Source organism: Nuphar pumila, chromosome 1 (assembly GCF_984573655.1).
Source record: "Nuphar pumila chromosome 1, dmNupPumi1.hap1.1, whole genome shotgun sequence".
In the NCBI taxonomy this organism is placed as follows: Eukaryota; Viridiplantae; Streptophyta; class Magnoliopsida; order Nymphaeales; family Nymphaeaceae; genus Nuphar; species Nuphar pumila.
This window is the reverse complement of record NC_143249.1, coordinates 66,175,427-66,194,994: the sequence shown is the minus strand read 5'-3', so window position 1 is coordinate 66,194,994 and position 19,568 is coordinate 66,175,427.

The window sequence follows — 19,568 nt, the reverse complement described above, 5'->3', positions numbered from 1 at the left end:
GATTTCATTACATTCAAACATCAACCCTTGTGTTGATCATATTTTCCAAAAAATTGGTTTCGAACCATTGCATTCAAAGATCAACCCTTGTGTTGATCTCATTTTCCAAAAATTGATTTCATTACATTCAAACATCAACCCTTGTGTTGATCATATTTTCCAAAAAATTGGTTTTGAACCATTGCATTCAAAGATCAACCCTTGTGTTGATCATATTTTCTAAAAAATTGATTTCAAATCATTGCATTCAAAGATCAACCCTTGTGTTGATCATATTTTCTAAAAATTGATTTTGAATCATCGCATTCAAAGATTAACCCTTGTGATTGATCATATTTTCTAAAAAGTTGATTTCGAATCATTACATTCAAGGATCAACCCTTGCGTTGATCATATTTTCTAAAAAATTGATTTTGAATCATTACATTCAAATATCAACCCTCGCGTTGATCATATTTTCTAAAAATTGGTTTTCAAATCATTGCTTCAAAAAATTAACCCTCATGATGATCTCTCATGAATGATCCCCTTTCAAAGATCAACTCTCGCGGTTAATCTTTCTTTCCAAAAATGATTTTCTCATTTTAATGATCCCACATGCAGGCAGGATCAAACTCTTTTTCAAATTTTTTTTTTCAAATCTTCTTTCAGTCTTTATCAGTTTTATTTACCTTTATCAAATTTTATTAAATTTTATTCATCCATTTTTATTAATTCTTCTTGTCAATTCTTATTTCAAAAATATACCCTTTCAGGTTAAGGGATAAACCTGATGCCTCCTTTCAATGAGGTATTATTTTTTTATTTTCCCCCCCTTCAGGTTAAGGGATAAACCTGAAACCTCATCCTACGAGGTCCTTCTTTCTTCAGGATAAGGGATAGTCCTGAATGTCTTTCTCTTTTAAAGCTTCATTAATCTCTGCTAAATCTTTTTCTTTATCCAATTTTATCAATTTTATTTCTTAATTAAATTTTAATTCTTCCAATTCTTTATCAAAACTTTTCATCAACTTTTGCCTAAAATTTATTCCTTTCCCATTCAGGATAAGGGATAATCCTGAAACCCCTCATAGGAGCAACAAATGCTACCTGTGAGAATTCTTTTACAAAGATAATTTCCATAAAATTTCCTTGGTTCTTCTCTTTTGTCAAATCTTCTAACAATTTCTATCTCTTCTCGTCAGTTCCTTCTCAGATTTTATTTCCTCCCCAGTCCAGATAAAGGGGCAATCAGATCACATGCAAATAAATTCAGTCTTCTAAATGGTCATTCTCAATCCCAGGTCCGGTCCTCGCTATGGCAAATTTTCAAAACTCAATCTTTTGATTAAAAACTTTCTGTCAAAAACCCGAGTTTCCACTCGGGCTTCTCCCTTTATTCTTTCGTTTGAAGTTCTGAGTTCCGACCAGGACATCCTTTTGAATCCAATACTCGCATTTGAAATCAGTCATTTCTTTAGAAATTCGAGTTTTCAAAACTCGGGTTTCTCTTTATCTTTTATCCGAGTTCCAGCTCGGGTTTTTCCTCTATTATTTTTGCTTGAAGTTCTGAGTTCCAACCAGGACTTCCTTTTGAATCCAATCCTCGCATTGGAAATTAGTCATTTCTTTAAAAATTCGAGTTTCCAAAACTCGGGTTTCTCTTTATCTTTTATCCGAGTTCCAGCTCGGGTTTTTCCTCTATTATTTTTTCGTTTGAAGTTCTGAGTTCCGACCAGGACTTTCTTTTGAATCCAATCCTCGCATTGCAAATCAGTCATTTCTTAAGAAATTCGAGTTTTCAAAACTCGAGTTTCTCTTTATCTTTTATCTGAGTTCCAGCTTGGGTTTTTCCTCTATTATTTTTTCGTTTGAAGTTCTGAGTTCTGACCAGGACTTCCTTTTGAATCCAATCCTCGTATTGGAAATCAGTCATTTCTTTAGAAATTCGAGTTTTCAAAACTCGGGTTTCTCTTTATCTTGTATCCGAGTTCTAGCTCGGGTTTTTCCTCTATTATTTTTTTGTTTGAAGTTCTGAGTTCCGACCAGGACTTCCTTTTGAATCCAATCCTCGCATTGGAAATCAGTCATTTCTTTAAAAATTCGAGTTTTCAAAACTTGGGTTTCTCTTTATCTTGTATCCGAGTTCCAGCTCGGGTTTTTCCTCTATTATTTTCATTTGAAGTTCTGAGTTCCGACCAGGACTTCCTTTTGAATCCAATCCTCGTATTGGAAATCAGTCATTTCTTTAGAAATTTGAGTTTTCAAAACTCGGCTTTCTCCTTATCCTTTATCCGAGTTCCAGCTCGGGTTTTTCCTCTATTATTTTCGTTCGAAGTTCTGAGTTCTGACCAGGACTTCCTTTTGAATCCAATCCTCGCATTGGAAATCAGTCATTTCTTTAGAAATTTGAGTTTTCAAAACTCGGCTTTCTCTTTATCTTTTATCCGAGTTCCAGCTCAGGTTTTTCCTCTATTATTTTTGTTTGAAGTTCTGAGTTCTGACCAGGACTTCCTTTTGAATCCAATCATCGCATTGGAAATCAGTCATTTCTTTAGAAATTCGAGTTTTTCAAAAACATGGGTTTCTCTTTATCTTTTATCCGAGTTCCAGCTCAGGTTTTTCCTTTATTATTTTCGTTCGAAGTTCTGAGTTCCGACCAGGACTTCCTTTTGAATCCAATCCTCGCATTGGAAATCAATCATTTCTTTAGAAATTCGAGTTTTCAAAACTCAGGTTTCTCTTTATCTTTTATCCGAGTTCCAGCTCGGGTTTTTCCCTCTATTATTTTTGTTTGAAGTTCTGAGTTTCGACCAGGACTTCCTTTTGAATCCAATCCTCGCATTGGAAATCAATCATTTCTTTAGAAATTTAAGTTTTCAAAACTCGGGTTTCTCTTTATCTTTTATTTTCTGAAGATTCGAGTTCCAGCTCGGGTTTTTCCCTCTATTATTTTCGTTTGAAGTTCTGAGTTCTGACCAGGACTTCCTTTTGAAATCCAATGCTCACGTTAGGACCAATTGATTGCGTCGAGCATTCGAGTTTTTCCAAACTCAAAAATTTCTCTCTTATCTTTTATCTCGAACATCCGGGTTCTGACCCGAGTTCTCTCCTTTTATTTCACCTTCCTTTCAAAAATACACGAGTCCCAACTTGGACTCTCTTCTTTTTCAAAAAACCCCCAATTGCCAGGCGGGACCTTCTTTCAAAATCCAGCCTTCCGGCTAATCCATTTCGAATTTCAAAATTCAGGTTTGTTCTCTTTAAAAATCCTTCTATGCCCTTTCAGGATAAGGGTTAAACCTGATGCCTCCTGCTAATGAGGTATTTCTTTCCTTCTTCCCCCATTCAGGATAAGGGGATAAGTCCTGATGACAGACCACATACAGTGAGGATGTGATGGTCCATTTGAATTCAAAATTTTTCATCAAGTTTTACTTTCCAATCTAGCTCATCTTCACAACCCAGTCCTCGCACTGGTTATTTCTCAAACTTTTTAATCATATATTGAGCTCATTCGGAAAATCCGGTCCTCGCACCGGTAACCTTCTAAAATTCAGTGTTCTGATCAAATTCTTTTCTTTTACAAAATTCAAGTTCTGACTTAAATCTGATGTATTTCCAAAAGATCCAGCATATCGCTGGTCATATATTTTCAAAAGATCCAACTTTCTTTGGTCATGTATTTCCAAACGTTTCAGCTTTCTGCTGGTCATGTATTTCAAACGTTTCAGCTTTTACTGGTCATGTATTTCAAAGGTTCCCGCTTTTGCTGGTCATGTATTTCCAAAATCAAAGATTGCAACTTAAGGTCTCGTCAAAATCTATATTAAGTGATTATTTCACAAACAATTCGTGAAAACTTTGCCAATTTGCTTAAAGCATTTGTTGATTCTAAAAATCTGACTACACAAAAAAAACTCCTTAGATTACCTCTAGTATTTCTTTCCAAAAAGGTAAAACTTTTTGCAAAAAGAGGTAAAATTCAAAATCTTTTCCTATTGATCAACCCAAAGGATGTAAGAAATGTCTCCGATATGATTAGTGAAAGAAATCTTCGATGATGTTGAAAAGCCAGAAGCAAATTGATATTGATCTTGGCTATGGAGCATGTTTAAAAATGACTTTCTGGCAATCAGGCAGTGGAAATATCTTGAGCTATAAAAAGAAATAACTCAACCTATGTCTTCACATTTATTTAAAAGTTGCAATCAAATATCTGCAAAAGGGATCTCTCAACTGTCGTCAAGATGAAGGCGAATATGCGAGCTAGACCCCCGGGGCCAAAGAAGATTTGAATCATCTCCGAGATGAAGGAGTTTGTGAAGGATCCTTCCAGGGAAAGTTCAGATCACCATCGAGATGAAGGCGAGTGCGATGAACCTATCGACAAACCCTAAAAGATATTTGATTTTTACTATCATCTAAAGACCTTTTGAGCCAATATCATCAATAGAATCCCTGAGATAAAGGAAGGATCGGAACATCTTCAAGATAAAGGAGTTTGTGACGTACCCTTCGCTGAAAAAGAGAGAAAAGCCAGGACACATCCAAATGAAGGATGATGTAAAAAACCGAGCAAGTGCAATGACTCAAAAAGAGTGCAAAAGATCATCGTGGGAAAACACCCAGATATCAAACTGCCAAAGTTGTCAGAAGTCATCTTTTATTATGCAAAATTCTTTTATCAATATCTTCTCACTACTTGCTTTTATGAAATTAAGAATGTTTCTTTTATTCTCATATCAGGGAAATGGATAGCTTCCTTGAAGAAAATCATCAACGCTAAAATTTTGAATCTAACTCTGAGAACTGAAGAGTTAACCTCATTTGGGAGAAATACTCTAGGTAAAAGAAGGAATAGCTTTTGCACATACGTGCACATTTCCAAGCGTTTGAATCAGCTATAATTTTATCTCATTGGCAAAATTTTCTAGCTATTCTAAGAATGAAATAAACATTCAATATCCATTTTTGATGCAACCTAGCGTTGTTTATATTTCCCAAAAGAGTTGCCTCTGAAGGAAGTATCTCTTCCTGTCCCATCACGGTTTTCTCATTGAAGAATTCCGTATGGACGACCCACTCAGGATAAGGATCAAACCTGAATTTTCTGCGAAAGATCATTAGATTTCAAAAGCTATTTCAGTCTCAGCAATAAGACGCCCCATTTCTTCCCCTTTTCAAAGCTTTAGGGAACCCTATATTTCTCCTTTCGCAAAAAACCCTTTCGGATTTGTTCGTCCAAACTCCGAAGGTCCCGTCGTGCTTTCTCTATTTGAGAAATCCGTATGGTAGATTTCCCCCACTCAGGTTAAGGGTCAAACCTGAATTTTCTGTGAAAGATCATTTGATTTCAAAAGCTATTTCAGTCTCAACAATGAGACGCCCAATTTCTTCCCCTTTTCAAAGCTTTAGGGAACCCTATATTTTTCTCCTTTCGTAAAACCCCTTTCAGATTTGTTCGTCCAAACTCTGAAGGTCCCATAGTGCTTTCTCCATTTTGAGAAATCCGTATGGTAGATTTCTCCCACTCAGGATAAGGGTCAAACCTGAACCATCTGCGAGAGGTCATTTACTTCAAAAGCTATTTCAGTCTCAGCAATGAGACGCCCAATTTCTTCCCCTTTTCAAAGTTATAGGGAACCCTATATTTTCCTCTTTTCACAAAACCCCTTTAGGATTTGTTCGTCCAAATTCCGAAGGTCCCATTATGGTTTCTCCATTCGAGAAATCCGTATGGTAGATTTCTCCCACTCAGGATAAGGGTTAAACCTGAACCATCTGCGAGAGGTCATTTACTTTAAAAGCTATTTCAGTATTCACAATAAGACGCCCAATTTCTTCTCCTTTTCAAAGCTTTAGGGAACCCTATATTTTCCTTCTTTCGCAAAACCTCTTTCGGATTTGTTCGTCCAAATTCTGAAGGTCCTATTATGGTTTCTCCATTTGAGAAACCCGTATGGTAGATTTCCTATTCAGGTTAAGAGTTAACCCGGAACCTCGCTTCGCGAGGTATCTTCCTTTCAGGTTTGGGTTAAACCTGAGACTCGTTCCAACGAGATTCCTCGTTCTAACGAGATTCCTCGTTCTAACGAGATGTTTCCTTCCAATCCCATCATGGTTCTTCCCATCAAGGAACCCATGTTTTGTATATCTATCCAGGATAGGATCCTACTTGAGCTTCATTTCACGAGGCATTCTCCAAAAATGTCCCATCAAGGTCCTCATGTATTCCTTTTCTCATTCAAATACATTTTTGATATATCTTCGACCCATCCAGGTTAAGGGATAAACCTGAATCATTCCAAAAAGCGTATCTTGTCTCATCCATGAGACCTGATCAAAATTCGGGATTTTCACCCAAAGTCCCATCACGATTTCTTCATTTTCTACTCAATCATATCATTTTCGAGGATTTCGTCTCCCCGAAACCATTCAAGATAAGGTTTTAAACCTAAGAAGCCATGTTTCTAAAATAATTCTTCCACACCCAGTTCAAATCTGCTGACTGGGGCATTTTTAAAAAATTTGGAGTGTTATCTTGGCCACTAAGCTCGGCTTTCAACCGGCTTAGTAGCAAAGAGGGGCATCTGTGAACACCCCAAAATTTTCAAAGTTTTGTAAAAATGACCTTTTTGCCCCTGGTTCCATTTTTCTGAGAAAACCAAAGCTAAATTTCAATCGTTCTTCAGATTTTCTGGATTAAAATCCATATTGATATATTCAAATTCAATTCCGGATCCGAACCCAGTGTTTTAAACCCAAATTTGAACCCCGTTGTCCGATTTCCAAATTAAAATTACAAAAACACCAAAAATGGTTCTAAAATGGCTCGAGCAATTCATCTGTCACTCTATTGGATCCCCAACTCTGTATTCCTTGATTCGAGGCTTTAAACTTTGAATATTTTCTCAAAATCCGAATATGAACCCATTTTCTGAAGAAATTTTCTCAAAATAGCTTTTTATTCTCAGAAAAATTCCCTTTTGTAAATATCTTTGCAAAAACACGAAAATTAGTTTTAAAATCTTTGCCTTCTTGTAAAACTTTTAGGACTTTATTCTAGAAAATGCAAAAATTAGAAGATAACACAAAAACCAAAAAATTGGGAAAATTATGAGAAAAATGAATGAGTTTAAACCTTTTAAGTCATTTTTTCTAAAAAAATCATTTTCAAAACACTTTTTATGAAAAAACTTTTGAAGGAGCCTCTTTTTGGAAAAACGGAAAAAATTTTATAAACCAAAGCTTCACGCATAAGCTTTGTTTTCAGAAACCCTCGATTCTCTCCTCCTGCTCCCTCTCACCAAAACCCTCAGCCGATCGCCCCTCTCCTTCACCTCCCAAAACCGTCCATCCGCAACAACCTTCCTTTTGTCCTCCGCCCATCTTCAACCAATTTCTTCACGAACCTTCTTGCTCCTTCTCTTTAAAAGAACCTCTCCATCCTCCTCTTAGACCATCACATTTCACCTCCCCATTTGCATCTTCTTCCTCTTTTCATCCGCCTTCACCCTACCATCGCGCCCTTCTCTTCTGAACAACCCGCTATTCACCTCCCCGCGTGTGTCGATCCTCTTCCTCTTATTCCATTCCCCTGGTTCTTCCCCAACCAGCTGAAAGGGATTGGTCAATCTCACAGCCCATTGCAGGTAAGTAGCCGTTTTTCTCTCTTTTCTACTTTTTTTTTTTACCTCTTTTTCCCTTTATTTTCAGTGTTTCTCTGTCTTGATTTCTTTTGTTCTTCTGCATTTCTTTTCTTTCACTTGCACATAAGGGCATTAACGATGGGATCGTGTTGCATATAGCAGGATCGAACCCTCTAATTGCTACAATCAAAGGAATGTTCATTCCAACAAGTTCCTCCTGTGTTTTACCAAATTTCTCCAGTTTTTCGATGAGATATCTATTCCAACTTGATTTTCCTGTTTTATTTTCATTATCCACTTATGCATGACCTCCTGTTTGCATTTTCTGTGCTTTATTTTCTGTTTGTAGGTTCTGTTCATTATCCCCCTATTTAATTTCTGTAACATGGCGTGGGTATATGGGTTTGTTATGATCCCTTTTATTCATGGTTGCATTTTTTTACCTGAGTAGCTTAGCCGATGCCTTCATTATGGGTATATTTGGCATCCTGTCCATTCTTTCTTCCTTTTTTTTTATATCATTAGTACCTTTTTTTTTAACTCTTCTATGTTTATCATGTAGTTCAATGTCGCATAATATCGTTTCTGTTGGATTTCCTTTTCGTTTAGATAACTTGGGACACATCGTGTATATATATCGGATGCATCCGATCATCATAAGTTACATTATATCCATCTTTGTTGATATTGCCATTTAAGTTTTTTTTTCTTTTTTTTTTCTCTTATATCAGTGAGGTTCCGGTTCGTGATGAAATGTTTTTACTGAGTTTTTGTCATCATCGGTCCATCATCTCTCAAGTCCATGAGATATACTTACATACCATATAGCGTAAATCACACAGTTGATGTTTATTAGTGTATTTCCACACCCGTTGCACCTTCACAGTTATCTGAAGAAACACAACATTCACTGTTTCCCTGCATCTCTTCTTTAGATGGTCTGTTTTATTTCTTTCGTTATCTCCTGTTGGTTGTCTCTCAATGCTATTTATATTGATTCAAAGTCAAGATGCTATTACTGCTAGAAAAGAAACGAAGAGAAGAGGGGGATATGGTGATGATAAAAATGATCTTGCCAGTTGACAATTATGATTTTAGTAACTCATCAAGGATTCTATACTAAAATCCATCGACCCACTGCTATCAAGGCCAGTCGATTGTCATTAAGGAAGACACTTTACAGAAGAAATCGTGTGTAGTTGATGAGCTTCAAGCCTCCTTTGCATTCCAGCTTGCCACTGAATAGGTAATTAACTCACCATATCACATGCAGCATACTTTCGGCACAATTTACTATTTCTTAAGGATTGAGCGATACCCATGATTTCTTCTGGTTCCTTTTATGAATTAAGCTTGGTTTGTGATCTGGGACTTGCATTTTCTGTTCGATGGCTTGAATGTTTTATTTAATATGGGTTTCTGAGGAAACCAAGATTGATGGAGGTATTGTTTTAAGAAGTGGTATTTTTTTGTCTATTGAATGTTCTGCTTTTCATTTATCGATTGATATTCATGGGTATAACACATCCAAAAATCATAATCTTACTAGTTGTGGGCTAATACATTTGCTTTCAATCCTGCTGTTACTAATGACAGCAATATCTGTGAAGGAATGGTTGGGTTGTGCTGGATAATGTCTAAACTATGGCTACTAGGTGGTCCATGCTTACAGCTGTTGAAGCTACTCTCTACCTAAGTGTCGTTATACCAATTCGGGATGGACTCAAAGCTGGTTCAGCATTTGTTAATAATTACGGATGGTCATCCAAACCATCAGATATGGGCAAGATATCTGAATTCTTCAAATTACTAGGTTTATTAGTTCGTTCTCTTGAATAAAAGTGATCCCAAAATTGTACAGCGTCAATCTGAAGTATGTTCAGCTTCGACCTTGAGAACTAGATTTCTGCATCATCGCAAGTATTTTCATCTCAAACAAACATTGGCCATCTGCTCTTCTGTAATAGTGTCCTGGTTTTGCTTCTTTAAACTCAGAAAATTTCTTCTTTATTTCTTTTACAAACTTCAAAAAGTTGATATACACTCTGTCAATAACCACTCCCCTGTCATCCACAACTATTGCGGATAAACCTTCACTACTGCACACTTATTGCCTTCATGCACTTCACTTCACTGCACGTTTGCCACGCCTATCACATATTATACTACTAACGGCTCGCTGCCTATGCACAACTACCATCTTCCTTTCCTTCACATTGCAGCAAAGCTGAGCTTGGATATAATTCGAAGCTCTTTTTTATCTCCTGGTGGTCAATTCCAGCAAGCTTCATAATTGACCAAGTTAAAGCCCACTTGGTTCATAGCAAGTCACTCCAGCACTACCTGCATCTATGTATCATTGATTACCTGCGTCTGTGTGTTATTGATATCATGTCCAGCCTCTCTTTCTTTTTTTCCTTGTAGAGTATTTAATTCAATTTTCACAATGTCATTGCTTTGTTATTTCCTAAAATAAAATTTGCTCAAACTTCTGTATAGTAAGTGTGTATCATGAATACACAAATGCAGACATGCTGTTATTTTCCTGTGACATTTGCATAGATAATGCCTCAGCTGTTGTTAATACCAAGCTTATTCATGACTATGCATAAATAAACATTAGATTTAGTCAGTTGGATTTTCTAGTGAAGCATTAGGTCAAAAACAATAAAACATTGCACATATACCTCGCATCTGCATATCGGCATATTCACTGTGTACAGGGGCACTCTGCATACATGTGTGCTAAGTGTACATCCATAAAAATGAGTTCTATTGAGCATATACCTACAATAGGCATACTCAGCTCGTCTTCGTTGTAAAGGTACAACTGCATCCACTGAACATTCGGCTGCATATGAATACATTTTCTTCTGCTTTCCTTTTAAAATTATGATGTACCATAGAAAATCACCACAATATAGCATATTGGGTCAACCTGAGGCCTCAAATGGGAATACCTTGATGGGCCAGTTGAGGTCGCTGTGACCTGTTGTTTCACTGACAAGATACCTTGGGGTGCCATAAGAAGTTAATTTATTAAACAATGCATGAGCACTTTGAGAAATTATTCCTGCAAAAAGATTAGCTGGTGAATCAATTTTGTAATGTTGTATATCCTCCATTAAACAATGCATAGAGTTCCACCATCACTCTCATCTACCAATATTGAATGTACGTATATGATATATATATATATGATATATATATATATATATATATGTATATATAGGCCTCCATGCACATATAGGTATATATATATAGATATGTATGTTGTTTTTCATCTCTTCATCAGGTACGTCCTGGCATACGAGCATTTTCTCTTACCATTGGCATCTTTTGAAATCCATGTGATATGTGTAAATCTTTTCTATCCTTCATACTACCCATTTGTTTTGCAGAAGATATGTAGAAAAGATCATTATTTGGAGTTATAAATTCAATTTCATGTACTGTAATAGCTAGATCTTAATAAAAATTTACATTTCCTGTTTTAGATAGAATGAATGAGCATTGTAAATTGCTTATTTTCATGCTTTTTACCTTTATTTTCCAAAATCTCACAAATGGGAACACGAATGGCATGTGCACCATTTCGTAAGAGGTAAATTAATCCTAAGTTGATGATTTACATCAATGGCCATAGTCAGGGTGTAAACAAAACTTAGGATTTTTATCTTTTATAAAATAACATTGAATCCACACTTGATCCTTTTCAAAATTCATCATATTTTCTTTAAATATTTTCCTCTTTTATCAGGGTTTAATTTAAAATTGGCTCAAAATATATACCAATGGCCATAGTCAGGGTATATTGAGGGTTAATTTCATTTTATACTCTATAAAAGCACCTAAATATGTTTCATTCTTCACTTGAATTTAAATATAGATTATCATATAATACATTCAATGACCATAGTTAAGGATGTATTATATTTTCAATCTTATTTTAATTCATTTAAAAAATGAGATATGCTTTTCAAAATCCAATTTTAAATTCTTTAAAGTCATTCATCACTTAGGATAGAACTGCATCATATTTTTCAAAAATTCCTTTTTCAAAACTCCGAGTGATGTAAATCTCTTCTTCAATCAATCTTCAATTCTTGTAAAATCCAATTCATCTTTTTATTTTCAATTCTATTTCATTTTCAATCTCAAAGTTCAATTTAACTTTGAGATTTCAAATTCATCTTTATGTTCAAAATTTCCAATTCAAATCAGATTTCAAAGTTCAATTTGACTTTGAAATTCCAAATTCATTCAAAACCCTGATCAAATTCAAAGTTCAATTTAACTTTGAGATTCTTGATTCATCTTCTGGTTCCAAATTCAAACTTCAAATTCAAAGTCTAAACTAACTTTGAAATTCATTTGTATATTCAAGATTCAAATTCTAAATTTCATTTTCCAAGTTCAATTCAAACTGGGAAGTTCTTGATTCATCTTCTAAATTTAAAAGCTCCAAATCCATTTTAGGATCCAGAAGTCAACTTTCATATTGGATTTCAGACTTCAGATCCAATTCCACTTTAGGATCCAGAATCCAATTTCACTATAGACCTCAGATTTCAGATAGAATCCCATTTTTAGGATCCAGAACTCAATTCTACATTGGATCTCAGACATCAGATCCAAATCCATTTTGAGGATCCACAACCCAATTCTACATTGGATCTCAGACTTCAGATCCACTTCATTCTAGGATCCAGAACCCAGTTCCACTTTTTAATCTCAGATCCAAATCCATTTTGAGGATCCAAAACCCAATTCTACATTGGATCTCAAACTTCAGATCCACTCTATTCAGGATCCAGAATCCAATTCCATTCCCAATTCTAGATTTCAAATCCAAGTTCCATTTTTTAGATCTCATATGAATCCATTTCTATTTCCTATACCATTTGGATTTCTCAAGTCCATTCTGATTTCAAAATTTGAAATTCAAAATCCACTTCAAATATTCATTTCCTTTCCTAAAAATCCAAGTTTAAAATTCAAAATCCATTTCTAAAAACCCCATTTTAGCTTCAAATCATTCTTTCTCAAAATCAAGATTTATTCTTCCAACTCTGATTACTTCAAAAAGACTTAGAACTTCTCTGATCTATCTTAAAGTTCTAAGTTAGACCTTCTTCACTCCACTATCAAAGTTCATCTCAGATCACTTGGAAATTTTTCAAAAAACATCTTTCCAAAAAGAGCACACATCCTTGCATCGCACAAGCATGATTCTTTGTGCATTTTAGACTTAGAATAAATCCTTAGATAATATTTAGGCAAAGCAAAAGGCATAAATTCGATCCTTGGTTCGATTACCCCTGGTAAAGGCGCCAGGAACGGTCGAACCTCGTACCGACGAGCGAATCCTATCTCTCCATTTTTCCCGCAATATATTTTCAAAACAGAGGCGAGTTATTTGCTAAATATCTTCAAAATTAAGGTCAAGTGAAACCCCGCAAAAGAGTTCATCTTCTCTCTTTCTTTTCTGTCTTTTATTTTTCTCGCTTCAGAAAGGAGGAAAATGGAGGTCAGAAAAGGAAAAGAGAAGGAAGAGAGAGAAACCACAAGAGAGGAAAAATTTTGCGATGATCACAGTTTTGGCGACCGTGATGGGACTCGTCTTCGTCCAGTCGAATTTTAATGCCTTTTCATTTTTGCTTTGATATTATCTAAAGTCTTTATTCTTCAAATGTCAACTTCATTTCCATGCAAACCTTAGGAGCCTAGACTCTGTCCTAAGCTGACATCATTGCATATAGGATTTAAGTATGGTTTGGTAGGACCATATCGAGGAGATTATTTCATGCTCACATTAGACTTAGGTCTAAAATACAATTCTCCTCAATTCTAGGGATTGAATGTAAAACAATGTATGCAACTGTATGCTTCTTTTCATTTTAAATCTATCTCTTTAGGACTTGCATTAGAGCCATCTGATTTCTTGCATGCTAAACATGTTTTCGAAAACATCCCCTACCTATATTTGTCCCAGTCTTCACGTTGCTGGGCTGTCTCACTGAACCATAGTTCGGGAGAGAGCCTCACAACTGGACCACTTATTTGGGTTCGCGCCCCCCTACCACGTACCTAAGGGCTATAGTCTGAGGTATATCAGTAGGTGCTCAAGGACGTTGGGAAACCGTTACTTTAGAACCGGAGGAATATTTCTATGCCACGTACTTCGAGCTTCGGCTTGAGTATATCGATGTATCTTGATTGGAATTTGATGGTCTGAACCCTAGAGTTAGGATTAAGGTCGTACAAGTCATTTCAAAACATTGCATTTAGAGTCAGCTTTAGGGTGTGCTATTTGTGCATCCTTGTTTGTCTATTTGTAATTGTATAATATTTTATATTTCCCTTATATATTTTCCTAACAACCCTGGGTATATATTATTCAAAATTTCTTCTTTGTTTTAAAACCCAAGTGTATTTTCCTTTTCTTCTCTTAATTTCTTCTAATTCTTTTTTATCCTGCCTGTAATTCTTCAAAATTTTTGAAATTCTTTTCTATATTCTATTCCTTACCCTTATTTACAATAAAAAATCTTTTGTCAGGAGATGTCCTTTTTCAAAAATTAAATCTTTGTTCATATTTTACTTCTTTATCCTTTTTTTCAGAAAAACAATATGGTTTTCGCAAATTTTGGTGACAACCCGATCCCTTGTAATGGGACATTTTCATTTTTTAGATTATGATTTCTTCCTTTATTAAAATTTATTCCTAGATCTTTTCTAAAAAAACCCCATTTTTGCCCTTCAGTGAGAGCATTGGCATTGTCGGCTGATTCAGACAAAGATTGCACTGCTCTAATATATCAGTTACAAGCAGAGAGAGTAAGGAATGAATTCTCAAAAGTCTGTCAGGGAGGGAGTTCAGGGCAGCAAAAGTGAGATCGATCCCGCGATATATCAATTATTCAAAAGGATGATGATTGAGATATTGTCTGAACAAGCTGAAGCCAGTTGCGGAAAAGCTCCCACAGAAGGAAAGACACCTATCACCTTCCCCATGAATGAATACAGCTATAACAGTGCATGAAACTCTAAAGCCGGCAGGGGCAGCAACCAGGGCAGCAACTTGGGAGAATATAAAGGCCAAATTGAGAAACATTGCGAAAATAGTGATAAACTTCTTCAATACAGTCTTCAGCAAAAAGGCAAGAAGCAAGAAGAACCAGAGCGTAAGGATTGGAGCAAGGATCGAGATTTCACTCCTTTAGATGAACCGCTCAACAAAATCCTCGAATACATGATGTCTAGCGAATTGCTCAGGCGCCCAAAAGCCGCCAGCCCTTCCACAATCATGGGAAAATATATAGACCAATTCTGTGGGTACCATCAAGCAATATGGCATGACACTGAGCATTGCTTCATCTTCAAGAATATAGTTCAAGACTGCCTAGATAAGAATCTCTTTGTCAAAAATGAAGAAGAAAAGCATCCAGATCTCCTAAACATGCAAGCTCGGTCCAGCTACCAGGCAGGGGTCTGCACTCAGCAGAAGTCAAGCAAGCCAAAGAAAGCAAAGCATGAGGGTTGGGGTTATGATCGCAAGCTTACCCCTCTAGGTCAGCCAATTGAAGAAGTTCTACAATACCTGCTCGCAAAAGAGATGATCAAACTCCCAAAGCAGGATGATCCCTCTGTCACCAAGGGGAAATGGAAAGATCGCTTCTGCAAGTTTCATCCAGCGAGGGGGCATGACACGGAGTGCTGCTTCATCCTCAAAAATATTGTGCAAGACTATATTGACAAAGAGCTTCTGGTGCCAGAGGAAGGAGAAGAGCAGACTGCAGTTCCGCCCAAACCATTTTTAGACCACTCGGAGAGTTGAGAATATCAAAAGTTTCTCGCTTTCACTTTCTTTTGACAGTCACTTTATAGGGGCAAGTCAGCCCAGTCTTTGTGACTTCTTTTAGTTAAAATACTTGTAAATATTCAGTTTTGTTATCAACTTTTGCTTATCAATGAAATATCGATTTTCTTTATATCTTTGATATTCAATACTTCCTTCTTTTTGCTATATTGGGGCATTAAATTCCTTTTCTTTTTCAAAAATACGGGACAATCCTGACATCATTCATGAGAGAAATGATATTACCTATGAGGGTCTTTCAAAAATCATGAAAATTTTAGTTCAAATACTTTATTACAACCTTTTTTTTCAAATATCAACCCTCGTATTGATCATCTTTCCAAAAAAATAGATTTTCAAACCATTGCATTCAAAGATCAACTCTTGTGTTGATCATATTTTGACTTCGAATCATTACATTCAAAGATCAACCCTTGTGTTGATCATATTTTCCAACAATTAACTTCGAATCATTACATTCAAAGATCAACCCTTGTGTTGATCATATTTTCTAAAGATTGGTTTCGAACCATTGCATTCAAAGATCAACCCTTGTGTTGATCTCATTTTCCAAAAATTTATTTCATTACATTCAAACATCAACCCTTGTGTTGATCATATTTTCCCAAAATTGACTTTGAATCATTACATTCAAAGATCAACCCTTGTGTTGATCATATTTTCTAAAGATTGGTTTCGAACCATTGCATTCAAAGATCAACCCTTGTGTTGATCTCATTTTCCAAAAATTGATTTCATTACATTCAAACATCAACCCTTGTGTTGATCATATTTTCCAAAAAATTGGTTTCGAACCATTGCATTCAAAGATCAACCCTTGTGTTGATCTCATTTTCCAAAAATTGATTTCATTACATTCAAACATCAACCCTTGTGTTGATCATATTTTCCAAAAAATTGGTTTTGAACCATTGCATTCAAAGATCAACCCTTGTGTTGATCATATTTTCTAAAAAATTGATTTCAAATCATTGCATTCAAAGATCAACCCTTGTGTTGATCATATTTTCTAAAAATTGATTTCGAATCATCGCATTCAAAGATTAACCCTTGTGATTGATCATATTTTCTAAAAAGTTGATTTCGAATCATTACATTCAAGGATCAACCCTTGCGTTGATCATATTTTCTAAAAAATTGATTTTGAATCATTACATTCAAATATCAACCCTCGCGTTGATCATATTTTCTAAAAATTGGTTTTCAAATCATTGCTTCAAAAAATTAACCCTCATGATGATCTCTCATGAATGATCCCCTTTCAAAGATCAACTCTCGCGGTTAATCTTTCTTTCCAAAAATGATTTTCTCATTTTAAAGATCCCACATGCTGGCAGGATCAAACTCTTTTTCAATTTTTTTTTTTCAAATCTTCTTTCAGTCTTTATCAGTTTTATTTACCTTTATCAAATTTTATTAAATTTTATTCATCCATTTTTATTAATTCTTCTTGTCAATTCTTATTTCAAAAATATACCCTTTCAGGTTAAGTGATAAACCTGATGCCTCCTTTCAATGAGGTATTATTTTTTTATTTTTCCCCCCCTTCAGGTTAAGGGATAAACCTGAAACCTCATCCTATGAGGTCCTTCTTTCTTCAGGATAAGGGATAGTCCTGAATGTCTTTCTCTTTTAAAGCTTCATTAATCTCTGCTAAATCTTTTTCTTTATCCAATTTTATCAATTTTATTTCTTAATTAAATTTTAATTCTTCCAATTCTTTATCAAAACTTTTCATCAACTTTTGCCTAAAATTTATTCCTTTCCCATTCAGGATAAGGGATAATCCTGAAACCCCTCATAGGAGCAACAAATGCTACCTGTGAGAATTCTTTTACAAAGATAATTTCCATAAAATTTCCTTGGTTCTTCTCTTTTGTCAAATCTTCCAACAATTTCTATCTCTTCTCGTCAGTTCCTTCTCAGATTTTATTTCCTCCCCAGTCCAGATAAAGGGGCAATCAGATCACATGCAAATAAATTCAGTCTTCTAAATGGTCATTCTCAATCCCAGGTCCGGTCCTCGCTCTGGCAAATTTTCAAAACTCAATCTTTTGATTAAAAACTTTCTGTCAAAAACCCGAGTTTCCACTCGGGCTTCTCCCTTTATTCTTTCGTTTGAAGTTCTGAGTTCCGACCAGGACATCCTTTTGAATCCAATACTCGCATTTGAAATCAGTCATTTCTTTAGAAATTCGAGTTTTCAAAACTCGGGTTTCTCTTTATCTTTTATCCGAGTTCCAGCTCGGGTTTTTCCTCTAATATTTTTGTTTGAAGTTCTGAGTTCCGACCAGGACTTCCTTTTGAATCCAATCCTCGCATTGGAAATTAGTCATTTCTTTAAAAATTCGAGTTTCCAAAACTCGGGTTTCTCTTTATCTTTTATCCGAGTTCCAGCTCGGGTTTTTTCTCTATTATTTTTTCGTTTAAAGTTCTGATTTCCGACCAGGACTTTCTTTTGAATCCAATCCTCGCATTGGAAATCAGTCATTTCTTTAGAAATTCGAGTTTTCAAAACTCGAGTTTCTCTTTATCTTTTATCTGAGTTCCAGCTCGGGTTTTTCCTCTATTATTTTTTCGTTTGAAGTTCTGAGTTCTGACCAGGACTTCCTTTTGAATCCAATCCTCGTATTGGAAATCAGTCATTTCTTTAAAAATTCGAGTTTTCAAAACTCGGGTTTCTCTTTATCTTGTATCCGAGTTCTAGCTCGGGTTTTTCCTCTATTATTTTTTCGTTTGAAGTTCTGAGTTCCGACCAGGACTTCCTTTTGAATCCAATCCTCGCATTGGAAATCAGTCATTTCTTTAAAAATTCGAGTTTTCAAAACTTGGGTTTCTCTTTATCTTGTATCTGAGTTCCAGCTCGGGTTTTTCCTCTATTATTTTCATTTGAAGTTCTGAGTTCCAACCAGGACTTCCTTTTGAATCCAATCCTCGTATTGGAAATCAGTCATTTCTTTAGAAATTTGAGTTTTCAAAACTCGGCTTTCTCCTTATCCTTTATCCGAGTTCCAGCTCGGGTTTTTCCTCTATTATTTTCATTCAAAGTTCTGAGTTCTGACCAGGACTTCCTTTTGAATCCAATCCTCGCATTGGAAATCAGTCATTTCTTTAGAAATTTGAGTTTTCAAAACTCGGCTTTCTCTTTATCTTTTATCCGAGTTCCAGCTCAGGTTTTTCCTCTATTATTTTTGTTTGAAGTTCTGAGTTCCGACCAGGACTTCCTTTTGAATCCAATCATCACATTGGAAATCAGTCATTTCCTTAGAAATTCGAGTTTTTCAAAAACATGGGTTTCTCTTTATCTTTTATCCGAGTTCCAGCTCAGGTTTTTCCTTTATTATTTTTGTTTGAAGTTCTGAGTTTCGACCAGGAATTCCTTTTGAATCCAATCCTCGCATTGGAAATCAATCATTTCTTTAGAAATTCAAGTTTTCAAAACTCGGGTTTCTCTTTATCTTTTATTTTCTGAAGATTCGAGTTCCAGCTCGGGTTTTTCCCTCTATTATTTTCGTTTGGAGTTCTGACCAGGACTTCCTTTTGAAATCCAATGCTCACGTTAGGACCAATTGATTGCGTCGAGCATTCGAGTTTTTCCAAACTCAAAAATTTCTCTCTTATCTTTTATCTCGAACATCCGGGTTCTGACCCGAGTTCTCTCCTTTTATTTCACCTTCCTTTCAAAAATACACGAGTCCCAACTTGGACTCTCTTCTTTTTTAAAAAACCCCCAATTGCCAGGCGGGACCTTCTTTCAAAATCCAGCCTTCCGGCTAATCCATTTCGAATTTCAAAATTCAGGTTTATTCTCTTTAAAAATCCTTCTATGCCCTTTCAGGATAAGGGATAAACCTGATGCCTCATGCTAATGAGGTATTTCTTTCCTTCTTCCCCCATTCAGGATAAGGGGATAAGTCCTGAAGACAAACCACATACAGTTAGGATGTGATGGTCCATTTGAATTCAGAATTTTTCATCAAGTTTTACTTTCCAATCTAGCTCATCTTCACAACCCAGTCCTCGCACTGGTTATTTCTCAAACTTTTCAATCATAT